This window comes from Schistocerca cancellata, chromosome 4, assembly GCF_023864275.1.
Source record: "Schistocerca cancellata isolate TAMUIC-IGC-003103 chromosome 4, iqSchCanc2.1, whole genome shotgun sequence".
In the NCBI taxonomy this organism is placed as follows: Eukaryota; Metazoa; Arthropoda; class Insecta; order Orthoptera; family Acrididae; genus Schistocerca; species Schistocerca cancellata.
The window spans coordinates 427,499,574-427,512,163 of NC_064629.1; the positions used below are offsets into that span (position 1 = coordinate 427,499,574).

General features: G+C 49.3%; 1 long non-coding RNA gene across 1 annotated transcript in view; it reads left to right on the forward strand.

Annotated features, from left to right (window-relative positions):
- LOC126183688 (uncharacterized) overlaps positions 1-12,590 on the forward strand; it is a 42,984-nt gene that overhangs the window by 24,646 nt on the left and 5,748 nt on the right. Inside the window, exons 2-3 of the long non-coding RNA XR_007536791.1 lie at positions 10,227-10,645; positions 10,824-11,030. This is a non-coding gene — a long non-coding RNA (uncharacterized LOC126183688). The remainder of the gene's footprint in view (positions 1-10,226; positions 10,646-10,823; positions 11,031-12,590) is intronic.

Genomic DNA, 12,590 nt, shown 5'->3' on the forward strand with positions numbered 1-12,590 from the left:
GCGTGGTACATCATCTCTCGCTGGCGGCCAGCCGCCAGCAGTCTCTAAGCGTTCTCGGGCTCAATTTAATGCTCAGAAGTACGATCCGAAAACGTTCCCCTCCCTGGCCACGCCGTGGGAAGAGCGTAAGTCCCAGGATGGAGGTAACAGTTATTCGCCCCGATTCTTAGTTTGCACGAGAGCAGATGGGGAGTCTTTTCCCTCCACAAAGCCTCAGTTCTTCGTCGAGCATTTAGAGGACAAGTTTGGGGAGGTGGAGGGCTTGTCTAAAATGCGCTCTGGCTCAGTACTGATACAAACGGCATCCTCCGCCCAGTCACGCAGGTTACTTGCTTGTGACAAGTTGGGGGATGTTAACGTTACTATTACTCCACATAAGAGTTTAAATATGGTCCAGGGTGTTATTTTCCATAGGGACCTCCTTTTGCAGTCTGATGACGAGCTGCGCGCCAACTTAGAACGTAGAGGTGTTCATTTCGTCCGGCGCGTTCATCGGGGTCCGAGGGACAATCAGGTTGCTACCGGTGCCTTCATCTTGGCCTTCGAGGGTGATACGTTACCGGAAAAGGTCAAGGTGATGGTCTACCGATGTGACGTCAAGCCCTATATCCCTCCCCCGATGCGGTGCTTCAAGTGCTGGAAGTTTGGCCATATGTCTTCCCGCTGCACTTCCAGCCTCACATGTCGAGATTGCGGACGCCCATCTCATCCCGATATTCCATGTGCCCCGCCTCCCATCTGCGTCAACTGCGGGGAGCACCATTCACCTTGCTCGCCAGACTGCAGAATATTCCAGAAAGAGCGCAAAATCATGGAATATAAGACCCTGGACCGACTGACTTATACAGAGGCCAAACGGAAATACGACCGATTACATCCAGTGAGAATGACAACTTCCTACGCCGCTGTTACAACACCTGTGCTAGCCCCATCAGTTTCGCGCCTTTCGGCCGGATCGACGAGTGGTACAACTCCTCCTGCCCCCTTGCCAGTGGGGGGCTCTACCCACCCGATTGCTCCTGTGCCACCTACCTCAGGAGCAACACCATCCCCCCCATCGGGGACGTCGGTCCCCGCTTCTACGCCGGAGAAGTGTCCAACTTCTTCGGCTTCTCACGCTCGCAAGGGGTCCCTTGGGTCCCTCCCTTCCCAGGTTTCCACCGGCGGGAAGGCTGACGATAGACAGTGGCGTAAGTGCCCACAATCTGCAGGTCGAAGGGCTTCCCGATCCTCCTCAGTCCCGGAGACTGAATCGGTGAAGCCCTCCCAGCCAGTTAAACCCAAGGAGCAGCGTGAGAAATCAAAGAAGAGCAGCTCTAAGCCCAAGGAACGCGCGGTGGTAGCCACCCCATCGCAACCTTCTAGCTCTGCGTCTGAGGACGCGGTGGAGATTCTGGCGTCCGCTGAGGACCTCGATCTCGCCGGTCCCTCAGACGCCGTGAATAGCAATAGCACTAGCACGGGTGCTCAATCGGAGGCAGCAGGTGACCCAGCGGCGTAATCTGCCGTCCCAGTCCCGGCACGCCTTTCTCAGCCATGGACAAAACCATCCTCCAGTGGAACTGCAGCGGTTTCTTCCACCATCTAGCTGAGCTCCGCCAACTTATCAGCCTTCACCCTTTCCTCTGCATTGCTCTGCAGGAAACTTGGTTTCCAGCAATGCGCACCCCCGCCCTCCGTGGCTATCGGGGTTATTACAAGAACCGAGCAGCTTATGAAAGGGTGTCTGGTGGCGTCTGCATCTATGTCCTTAACTCACTTCACAGCGAGTCTGTCCCTCTCCAAACAGCTTTAGAGGCTGTCGCTGTTAGGGTGTGGACGCCGCAGGCTCTTACCATCTGCAGTCTTTACCTTCCACCGGAGGGTGATGTCGCGCAGCATGTCCTGGCTGCGCTGATAGCCCAATTGCCGCCACCTTTTTTATTACTGGGCGACTTTAACGCCCATAACCCTCTGTGGGGTGGGTCAGTGGCAACAGGTCGAGGCGCCACCGTTGAGCATTTATTGTCGCAGCTCGAGCTCTCGATTTTGAATGATGGTGCCTCCACACACTTCAGTGTGGCGCATGGCACCTACTCCGCCATTGACCTTTCAATCTGTAGCCCTAGCCTCTTACCATCTGTCCACTGGAGTGTGCATGACGACCTGTGTGGTAGTGACCACTTTCCGATTTTTCTGTCACTACCACAGCGTCACTCTTCTGGGCGCCCTAGCAGATGGGCTATGAATAAGGCTGACTGGGACTTGTTCTCCTCCACTGCCGCTATTGAGCCTCTCTCAACTGATGCCATTGATGTGGTGGTTACATCGGTCACCGCCGGCATCGTCACTGCCGCCGAGTCTGCCATTCCCCGTTCTTCTGGGTCCCCTCGGCGGAGGGCTGTGCCTTGGTGGTCGCCTGAGATCGCTGAAGCGATTAAGGATCGCCGGCGGGCACTCCAGCGTCACAAGCGACATCCCTCCATGGACCACCTTATCGCCTTTAAATGGCTGCGTGCGCGGGCCCGCCTCCTTATCCGCCAAGGCAAGAAGGAGTGCTGGGAGCGGTATGTGTCCACCATTGGACTCCATGTCACTCCATCGCAGGTCTGGGCCAAGATTCGACGGGTCTTCGGCTATCAGACCCCTGCCAGCGTCCCTGCGCTCTCACTGAATGGAGCAGTTTGTACTGACTCCGACGTCATTGCAAACCGCTTAGCAGAGCATTTTGCTATGAGTTCCGCTTCTGCGAATTACCCCCAGGCCTTCCGCTCCATTAAAGAGCGGATGGAACGTCGGAGCCTTTCTTTTCGCACCAACGCTTCTGAACCCTACAACGCTCCATTCAGTGAGTGGGAATTTCAGAGTGCCCTTGCCGCTTGCCCTGATACCGCTCCCGGGCCAGATCGCATCCACTGTCAGATGCTGAAACACCTTTCAGTGGACTGCAAGCGACGCCTCCTCGACCTTTACAACCGTCTCTGGGTCGAGGGTGAGTTTCCATCGCAATGGCGGGAAAGTATTGTCATCCCCATTTTGAAACCTGGAAAGAACCCTCTGGAGGTGGACAGCTACCGCCCCATTAGCCTCACCAACGTTCTTTGTAAGCTTCTCGAACGGATGGTGAGCCGGCGCTTAAATTGGGTACTGGAGTCTCGGGGCCTTCTGGCTCCGTCTCAGGGTGGGTTCCGGAAAGGCCGCTCCGCCGCCGACAATCTGGTGAGCCTGGAGTCGGCCATCCGTACTGCCTTTGCCCGCCGTCAGCACCTGGTCGCTGTCTTTTTCGACATGCGGAAGGCGTACGATACGACATGGCGTCATCACATCCTTTCTACGCTTCATGGATGGGGTCTTTGGGGCCCTCTGCCGATCTTTATCCGCAATTTCCTGTCGTATCGTACCTTCCGCGTGCAAGTCGCAGCCTCCTATAGTTCCACCCACGTCCAGGAGAACGGTGTGCCACAGGGTTCTGTTTTAAGTGTCTGTCTGTTTTTAATAGCCATTAACGGGCTCGCTGCGGCCGTGGGAAATTCTGTCTCTGCTTCCCTGTATGCTGACGACTTCTGCCTTTATTACAGCTCTACTGGCATTGCAGCTGTTGAACGTCAGCTACAGGGCGCTATCCGTACGGCGCAGTCTTGGGCTGTAGCGCATGGGTTTCAGTTTTCGGCAGCCAAGACCCGCGTTATGCATTTCTGCCGGCGCCGAACAGTCAATCCTGAGCCGCGGCTTTATCTTGGCGACGAACTCCTTGCTGTGGTGGAAACCCACAGGTTTTTGGGGGTGGTTTTCGATGCCCGGTTGACTTGGCTGCCTCATATCCGGCAGCTTAAACAGACGTGTTGGCGGCATCTCAACGCTCTGAGATGCTTGAGCCACACCCGCTGGGGCGCCGACCGCTCTACCCTGTCGCGGCTCTACCAGGCGTTAATCCAGTCCCGTCTGGATTATGGGAGCCTGGCTTATGGCTCAGCATCCCCATCTGCGTTACGGGTGCTGGACCCAATTCTCCACAGCGGGATACGCCTTGCCACTGGTGCTTTCCGCACCAGCCCTGTGGACAGTGTGCTAGTGGAGGCAGGTGTACCCCCACTGCGGTTCTGGCGCCAACGTTTGCTGGACGCTTATGCTGCCGATGTTCTAAGCTTGCCCGGGCATCCAAATTATCGTGTCCTGTTCCCGCAGTCAGTCGTCCATCTGCCAGACCGTCGGCCCCGGTCGGGTTGTCCGATCGCCGTACGCGTCAAGGAGCTTCTCTGTGGGCTTGGGTTTTTCCCTGTTCCACCTCCTTTCCGGGCGCCTCTGCGTACACCCCCGTGGTGTGTTCCTCGCCCTTGCCTTCGGCTCGACTTGGCACAGGGCTCGAAGGACTCGGTCCCTCCAGAGGCCTTCCGCCGCCGCTTTTATTCCATCCTGGCCACGTATCAGGGCTCTGGAATTGTTTACACCGACGGTTCGATGGTTGCTGGTCGTGTCGGGTATGCGCTAACTCTAGGGGACCATTCCGAACAACGGTCCTTGGCGGCTGGCTGCAGCGTTTACACTGCTGAGCTAGTCGCCATCTTTCGTGCCCTAGAGTATATCCGCTCCTGCTCAGGTGAGTCCTTCGTTATCTGTAGCGATTCCCTGAGCGGTTTACGAGCTCTCGACCAGTGTTTTCCTCGTTCTCGTCTGGTGATGGCTATCCATGAGTCCCTGCATACTCTTGCGCGTTGCGGCCGCTCTGTGGTCTTTGTGTGGACCCCCGGTCATGTCGGTATCCCGGGCAATGAACATGTTGACCGCCTGGCGAAAGAGGCCACGAATAAACCATCTCTGGATGTTGGCCTCCCAGAGGCTGATTTGCGGGCAGTCCTCCGCCGAAAAGTTTTTGCGCTTTGGGACGCTGAATGGCGCGATCGGATTACACCCAATAAACTCCGTGCCATTAAGGAGACGACGACTGTGTGGCGGTCCTCCATGCGAGCCAACCGCAGGGACTCAGTCGTCCTTTGTCGGCTCCGCATTGGCCACTCCCGGCTAACACACAGTTATTTACTGCGCCAGGAGGACCCTCCTGTATGTCGCTGCGGGGCGGCTTTGACGGTGGCCCACATTCTGTTGGCCTGCCCCCTTTTAGCTGTGGTCAGGCAGACATTTGCGCTGCCTGATACGCTCCCTGCCGTTTTATCCGATGACCCTGTTATGGCTGCCTTAGTTTTACGTTTTATTCGGGCAGGGAGTTTTTATTCTTTCCTCTGAGTGTTTCTGTTTTATTTTATTTTTTGTTTTGATTCTGGCCTTTGGCCTATGATTTTACACTGATCTTTTAATGTGTTTCTAAGTGGTTGGCTTTTCCTTTTTTATTTCTATGGTCGGCCAACCACTGTCACACTGTGTGGTTTTAGTTCGTTTTGTCTTGTCCTTGTCTCCGTTTCTTTTGTTCTGTATCGTCTGTGTCTATTCTGTTCCTCGTTTTTATTCTCTGTGGATGTTCTTTGTCTTTGGAAAAAGGGACCGATGACCGTAGCAGTCTGGTCCCTTTCATCCCCCAAACCAACCAACCAACCTAGACAGGAAGTGCAAAATGGCTAAGCAGGCATGGCTAGAGGACAAATGTAAGGATGTAGAGACTTATTTCACTAGGGGTAAGATAGATACAGCCTACAGGAAAATTAGAGACCGTTGTAGAAAAGAGAGCCACTTATATGAATATCAAGAGCTCAGATGGAAACCCAGTTCTAAGCAAAGAGGGGAAAGCGGAAAGGTGGAAGGAGTATATAGAGGGTCTATACAAGGGCGATGTACTTGAGGACAATATTATGGAAATGGAGGAGGATGTAGATGAAGATGAATTGGGAGATACGATACTGCGTGAAGAGTCTGACAGCACTGAAAGATCTGAGTCGAAACAAGGCCCCGGTAGTAGACAACATTCCATTGGAACTACTGATGGCCTTGGGAGAGCCAGTTCTGACAGAACTCTACCATCTGGTGAGCAAGATGTATGAGACAGGCGAAATACTCTGACTTCAAGAAGAATATAATAATTCCAATCCCAAAGAAAGCAGGTGTTGACAGATGTGAAAATTACCGAACTATCAGTTTAATAAGCCACAGCTGCAAAATACTAACGTGAATTATTTACAGACAAATGGAAAAACTGGTAGAAGCCGACCTCGGGGAAGATCAGTTTGGATTCCGTAGAAATGTTGGAACACATGAGGCAATACTGACCTTACGACTTATCTTAGAAGAAAGATTAAGGAAAGGCAAACCTACGTTTCTAGCATTTGTAGACTTAGAGAAAGCTTTTGACAATGTTGACTGGAATACTCTCTTTCAAATTCTAAAGGTGGCAGGGGTAAAATACAGGGAGCGAAAGGCTATTTACAATTTGTACAGAAACCAGATGGCAGTTATGGAGAAGAAATAAAAACTTTGGGGTTTGCCGATGACATTGTAATTCTGTCAGAGACAGCAAAGGACTTGGAAGAGCAGATGAACGGAATGGACAGTGTCTTGTAAGGAGGATATAAGATGAACATCAACGAAAGCTAAACGAGGATAATGGCATGTAGTCGAATTAAGTCGGGTGATGCTGCAGGAATTAGATTAGGAAATGAGACGCTTAAAGTAGTAAAGGAGTTTTGCTATTTGGGGAGCAAAATAACTGATGATGGTCGAAGTAGAGAGGATATAAAATGTAGACAGGCAATGGCAAGGAAAGCGTTTCTGAAGAAGAGAAATTTGTTAACATCGAGTATAGATTTAAGTGTCAGGAAGTCGTTTCTGAAAGTATTTGTATGGAGTGTAGCCATGTATGGAAGTGAAACATGGACAATAAATAGTTTGGACAAGAAGAGAATAGAAGCTTTCGAAATATGGTGCTACAGAAGAATGTTGAAGATTAGGTGGGTAGATCACGTAACTAATGAGGAGGTGTTGAATAGGATTGGGGAGAAGAGAAGTTTGTGGCACAACTTGACCAGAAGAAGGGATCGGCTGGTAGGACATGTCCTGAGGCATCAAGGGATCACAAATTTAGCATTGGAGGGCAGCATGGAGGGTAAAAATCGTAGAGGGAGACCAAGAGATGAATACACTAAACAGATTCAGAAGGATGTAGGCTGCAGTAGGTACTGGGAGATGAAGGAGCTTGCACAGGATAGATTAGCATGGAGAGCTGCATCAAACCAGTCTCAGGACTGAAGACCACAACAACAAAAACACCCTGAATCCTACAATGTTCTGTTCAGAGAGTAGGAACTCCAAAGTGCCCATGCTGCTTGCCCTGATACGGCTCCCGGGCCAGATCACATCCACTGTCAGATGCTCAAACACCTCTCAGTGGATTGCCAGCGACGCCTCCTAGACCTTTATAACCGTATCTGGGTTGGGGGTGAGTTCCCATCGCAATGGCGGGAAAGCATTGTAATCCCTGTTTTGAAACCTGGCAAGAACCCACTTGAGGTGGACAGCTACCGCCCCATTAGCCTCACCAACATTCTTTGCAAGTTCCTCGAACGCATGATGAGCCGGCAGTTGAGTTGGGTACTCGAGAGTCTCGAGGCCTTTTGGCTCCGTCTCAGGGTGGGTTCCGTAAGGGCCGCTCTGCCACTGATAATCTGGCAGAGCCTGGAGTCTGCCATCCGTACGGCCTTTGCCCGCCGTCAGCACCTCGTCGCTGTGTTTTTTGACATGCGGAAGGCATACGATACGACATGGCGACATCACATCCTCTCTGCGCTTCATGGTTGGGGTCTTCAGGGTCCGCTGCCGATGTCGCATTGTACCTTCCACGTGTGAGTTGCGGCCCCCCCATAGTCCCCCCCCAAGTTCAAGAGAACGGGGTACCGCAGGGATCTGTCTTAAGTGTCTGCCTGTTTTTAATTGCAATTAATGGGCTCGCTGCGGCGGTGGGAACGTCTGTCTCAGCTTCCTTGTATGCTGACGACTTCTGCCTCTGCTATAGCTCCATTGGCATTGCAGCTGCTGAACGTCAGCTGCAGGGCGCTATCTGCAAGACACATTCTTGGGCTGTAGCGCATGGCTTCCAGTTTTCAGCAGGCAAGACCTGTGTTATGCGTTTCTGCCGGCGACGCACTGCTCACCCTGAGCCACGGCTTTATTTTGACGGTGAAGCTCTTACTGTGGTGGAAATACATCGGTTTTTGGGTGTGGTTTTTGATGCCCAGTTGACTTGGCTCCCTCATATTTGGCAGCTTAAACAGATGTGTTGGCGGCATCTTAATGCTCTGCGATGCTTGAACCACACCAGCTGGGGAGCTGACAGGTCTACCCTCTTACGGCTCTACCAGGCATTAATTCAGTACTGTCTGGATTATGGGAGCCTGGCTTATGGTCCAGCATACCCTTCTGCGTTGCGGGTGCTGGACCCCATCCATCGCAGCGGGATCCGACTTGCCACTGGAGCTTTCCGGACCAGCCCTGTGAACAGCAGGTGTCCCTCCACTGTGGTTACGACGCCAACATTTACTGGCCGCTTATGCTACATACGTTTGTAGCTTGCCTGGGCATCCCAATTATCATCTCCTGTTCCTCCAGCCTGTCGTCCATCTCCCAGAACGTCGGCCCCGGTCGGGTTGTACGATCGCAGTTTGCGTCGGAGTGTTTCTTTCTGGGCTTGGGGTTTTCCCTCTTTCACCTCTTTTCTGGGCCCCTCTGGGTACACCCCCGTGGTGTGTGCCCCGCCCGTGCCTTCGGCTCAAATTGGCACAGGGCCCGAAAGACTCGGTCCCTCCTGACACCTTCCGCCGTTGCTTTCTTTCCATCCTTGCCATGTATCAGGGCTCTGGCGTTGTCTATACTGACGGTTCGATGGTTGCTGGTCGTGTCAGTTGTGCTCTCACTCTAGGGTACCATTACGAACAACACTCATTGCCGGCTGGCTGCAGCGTTTTCACTGCTCAGCTGGTCGCCATCTCTCGTGCCCTACATCTACATCTATTCTGCAAGCCACCCAACGGTGTGTGGCGGAGGGCACTTTACGTACCACTGTCATTACCTCCCTTTTCTGTTCCAGTCGCGTATGGTTCACGGGAAGAACGACTGTCGGAAAGCCTCCGTGCACACTCGAATCTCTCTAATTTTACATTCATGATCTCCTCGAGAGGTATAGGTAGGGGGAAGCAATATATTCGATACCTCATCCAGAAACGCACCCTCTTGAAATCTGGTTAGCAAGCTGCACCGCAATGCAGAGCGCCTCTCTTGCAGAGTCTGCCACTTGAGTTTGCTAAACATCTCCGTAACGCTATCACGGTTACCAATAACGAGTATATCTGCTCCTGCTCAGGCGAGTCCTTCAGTTTACGAGCTATCAACCAGTGTTTCCCTTGCTCTCATCTGGTGATGGCTATCCAGGAGTTCTCCATACTCTTGCCCATTGCGGCCGCTCTGTGGTCTTTGTGTGGACTCCTGGTCATGTCGGCATCCCGGGCAATGAACATATTGACATGCTGGCCAAACAGGCTGTTGGTGCACCAGCCTTATCGATTGGGCTTTCGGAGAACAATCTCAGGGCAGTTTTGTGGCAGAATGTACTTCGCACCTGGGGTGAAGAACGGCGCACCCTGCCTTCACCAAATAAACTTCGGGCCATCAAGGAGGCTAGTGGTGCGTGGCACTCCTCCTTGCGGGTCTCTCGCAAGAAGTCTGTTGTCCTCTGCCAGCTGCACATAGGGCACACCCGGATGACGCACAGCCACTTAATGCGCCATGAGGACCCACCTCTGTCGCTGTGAATCCGCTTTGATGGTGGTCCACATTTTGTTGGCCTGTCCCCTTTTAGCTGTGCTCAAGCAGATGTTTGCGCTGCCTGACACGCTCCCTGCCCTTTTAACAGATGACACTGCCATGGCAGGCTTAGTTTTGCATTTTATTCGGGCAGGGGGCTTTTATCACTTAATCTGAGTGTTTGTCTTTTTTTTTTTTTAAGTCTGGCCTTTGGCCTACGATTTTAGACTGGGTTATTTTTTAGTGTGTTTCTAGGTAGTTGGCTTTTCCTTTTTTATCTGTATGGTTGGCCAACCACTGTCACACACTGTGTGATTTTAATTCCTTTTGTCTGGTCTCTGTCTGAGTCTTTCTTGTCCTGTGCCGTCTGTTGTCATCGCCATTGTTCATTTTTATTCTGTGTGGGTGTTTGACGTTTTGGAAAAAGAGACCGATGACCGTAGCAGTCTGGTCCCTTCAATCCCACAAACCAACCAACCCAATCTACTAATTGGTTTTTCTTGTTTCAGGTGATATTGACTTGTGAGAAGAATGGCTGATGAAGCCAATTACATCCTGGAACAATGAATTGTTAACGGATTTCATGAACAACTGCACCCTGGGAAAAAGTTGCTTCGCAAGCCATCACGGGATATTAACATCCCATTAACGAGTTTACGACGACATATGCAAACAGATTTCAACCTCCATTATACACACCATGAACCATGAGTCTACAGTTTTAACTTCAGTTCAACAATGAATTAAGAACTCAACATTTCCATTTGTCCCTTTTTCTACCTTCTCCTCCTTCCTTAACGACTCACTGGCAACAATTGCAGTCGTTATTGTCTGAAGCAGCAAACTGAGGTGCAGGTTGCCAATCCACGCGCATGCAATCTTGTGAATGTATTCTGTCATCAGCTCTTCTGTACATAGTGTATTGCAGGTAAACAAGTTTTTTTCCTAGTAATATTACAAAATATAAATAATAACATCATTTGTGAAAGTTGTATATTTATTTCTTTATGTAGAAAATATAGTTGTCCTTCTTGTAATATAGTTATGAACTTTTTCAATGACTGACATTGATTGCTGGAAGAAGTTTCACTTTTTAATATTTTCAGAAGAGTGGTGGATGATAAGCAGTTTTTGAAATGGCTGGATGAAGAGTTTGCTAACGAAGATTGTAGTGATGCAGAGTCAATCTTTGAAACTGATCACAATTCTGAAAGTGAGCAGTTTCTGGACATAAATGACATTATCGATAAATTTGACTCGCATGTTGGGAAAGGTGGTATGCAGGGCAGTCATCGACGTCTGATTCAAAACAGGTGAGTAAGAAAAGCTCATCATAATATTGTCAAGCATTTACTGGAAGTCATAGGTGCAGCAAAAAAACACAGTGTCCAATTGATTGTTTACAGCTTTTCTTCAAAGATGATATCTTAGAAGAAATTGTTCACTGTACTAATATTTACATATCTACCATTCATTGTAAATATTCCAAAGAAAGGGATGCTGCAGACACTAACATTACAGAAATCAAGGCATCTTTAGGACTTCTTTTCATTTCTTTACTAGGTCTTTGGGCTGCAGATGGTACTGGAATGGAGTACTTCAGACTTTCAATGGGCATAAATCATTTCCATTTCTTGCTGACGGGCCTAAGATTTGATGTCGGAAACAGAGCTCACCAGAAGGAAACAGCCAAATTAGCCGCTGTGTGATTCTTGATCAATCAGTTCGATGAAAACTGCAAGAAATGTTACAGTTTATCAGAACAAATTACAGTGGATGACATTCTGGATGCATTTTTGGGGAGATGCAGATTTATACAATACATTCTATCAACACCAGCAAAATAAAGTATAAAAATGTTTTCGCTGACTGATGCAAAGATGTTTTATGCAAGTCATTTAGAAATATACTGTAGAAAACAGATGGCTATCCTATATTTCTGTGAAAACACAAATAATGCAATTGTCAAAGACTGGTGAAATGCGTATCTGGCAGATAAGTAATATGTGATAACTGGTTCACATCAATCCCACTTGCGATTGACTTGGAAAATGACAAGCTGACAATGGTGGGAACAATTCAAAAGAATTAGAAAGTCCTCCATTTCTGACAGTAGCAAAAGATCATCCTCTGGAATCTAGCATTTTTACATTTAGAAAGAATATGACACTTGTTTCACATAAGCCTAAGAAAGACAAAGTTGTCCTGGCACTATCTATGTCACATGATGACGACAGTATTGACACAGATTTGGAAAAGTCCAAGCCAGAAATGGTCGATGAGACAAAATGTATGTATTCTGTGACAAGAATTACTAAAAGATGGACTTCTATAATTTTTTTCCTCTCTTTTGAATATTGCTGAAATAAATGGATATGTAATTTACAAGAGTGTTTCAAACTCAATCGTTCCCAGAATACATTCTCCGAAAGTTCTTGCCAAAGAATTGTTGCATGATTATTTGTCAATGGAGGTAACTCAACTAAATACTCCAACAAGCATTGAAACTGTATCATGGAATTTTTTGGGTTTAGCAAAACCAGAATTCACTCAAAGAGCTCCACAAGCAACTATTTGAGGATGATGCAACTCATGTGATAGGAAGAAAAACAGGGCAACAAGATTTTGTTGCAAGCTGTACAGAAAATGTGTGTGCCTGGAACATGTCGCAGCATACCTGTGCAGTCAGTGTGGTGACAACTATGGTGAATGATTTGCCTAAAATACACAGTATGCCATAAAGTACCAATTTTCTGAAAAAATTGTGAACTTTTTTCTGAAAATAGCTGTTGCTTAATATTCACTCACAAAAACAGGGAAAAAACAGAATGTACGATAATTTCAGTGATTATACCAAATGTTATTTTAGGTTT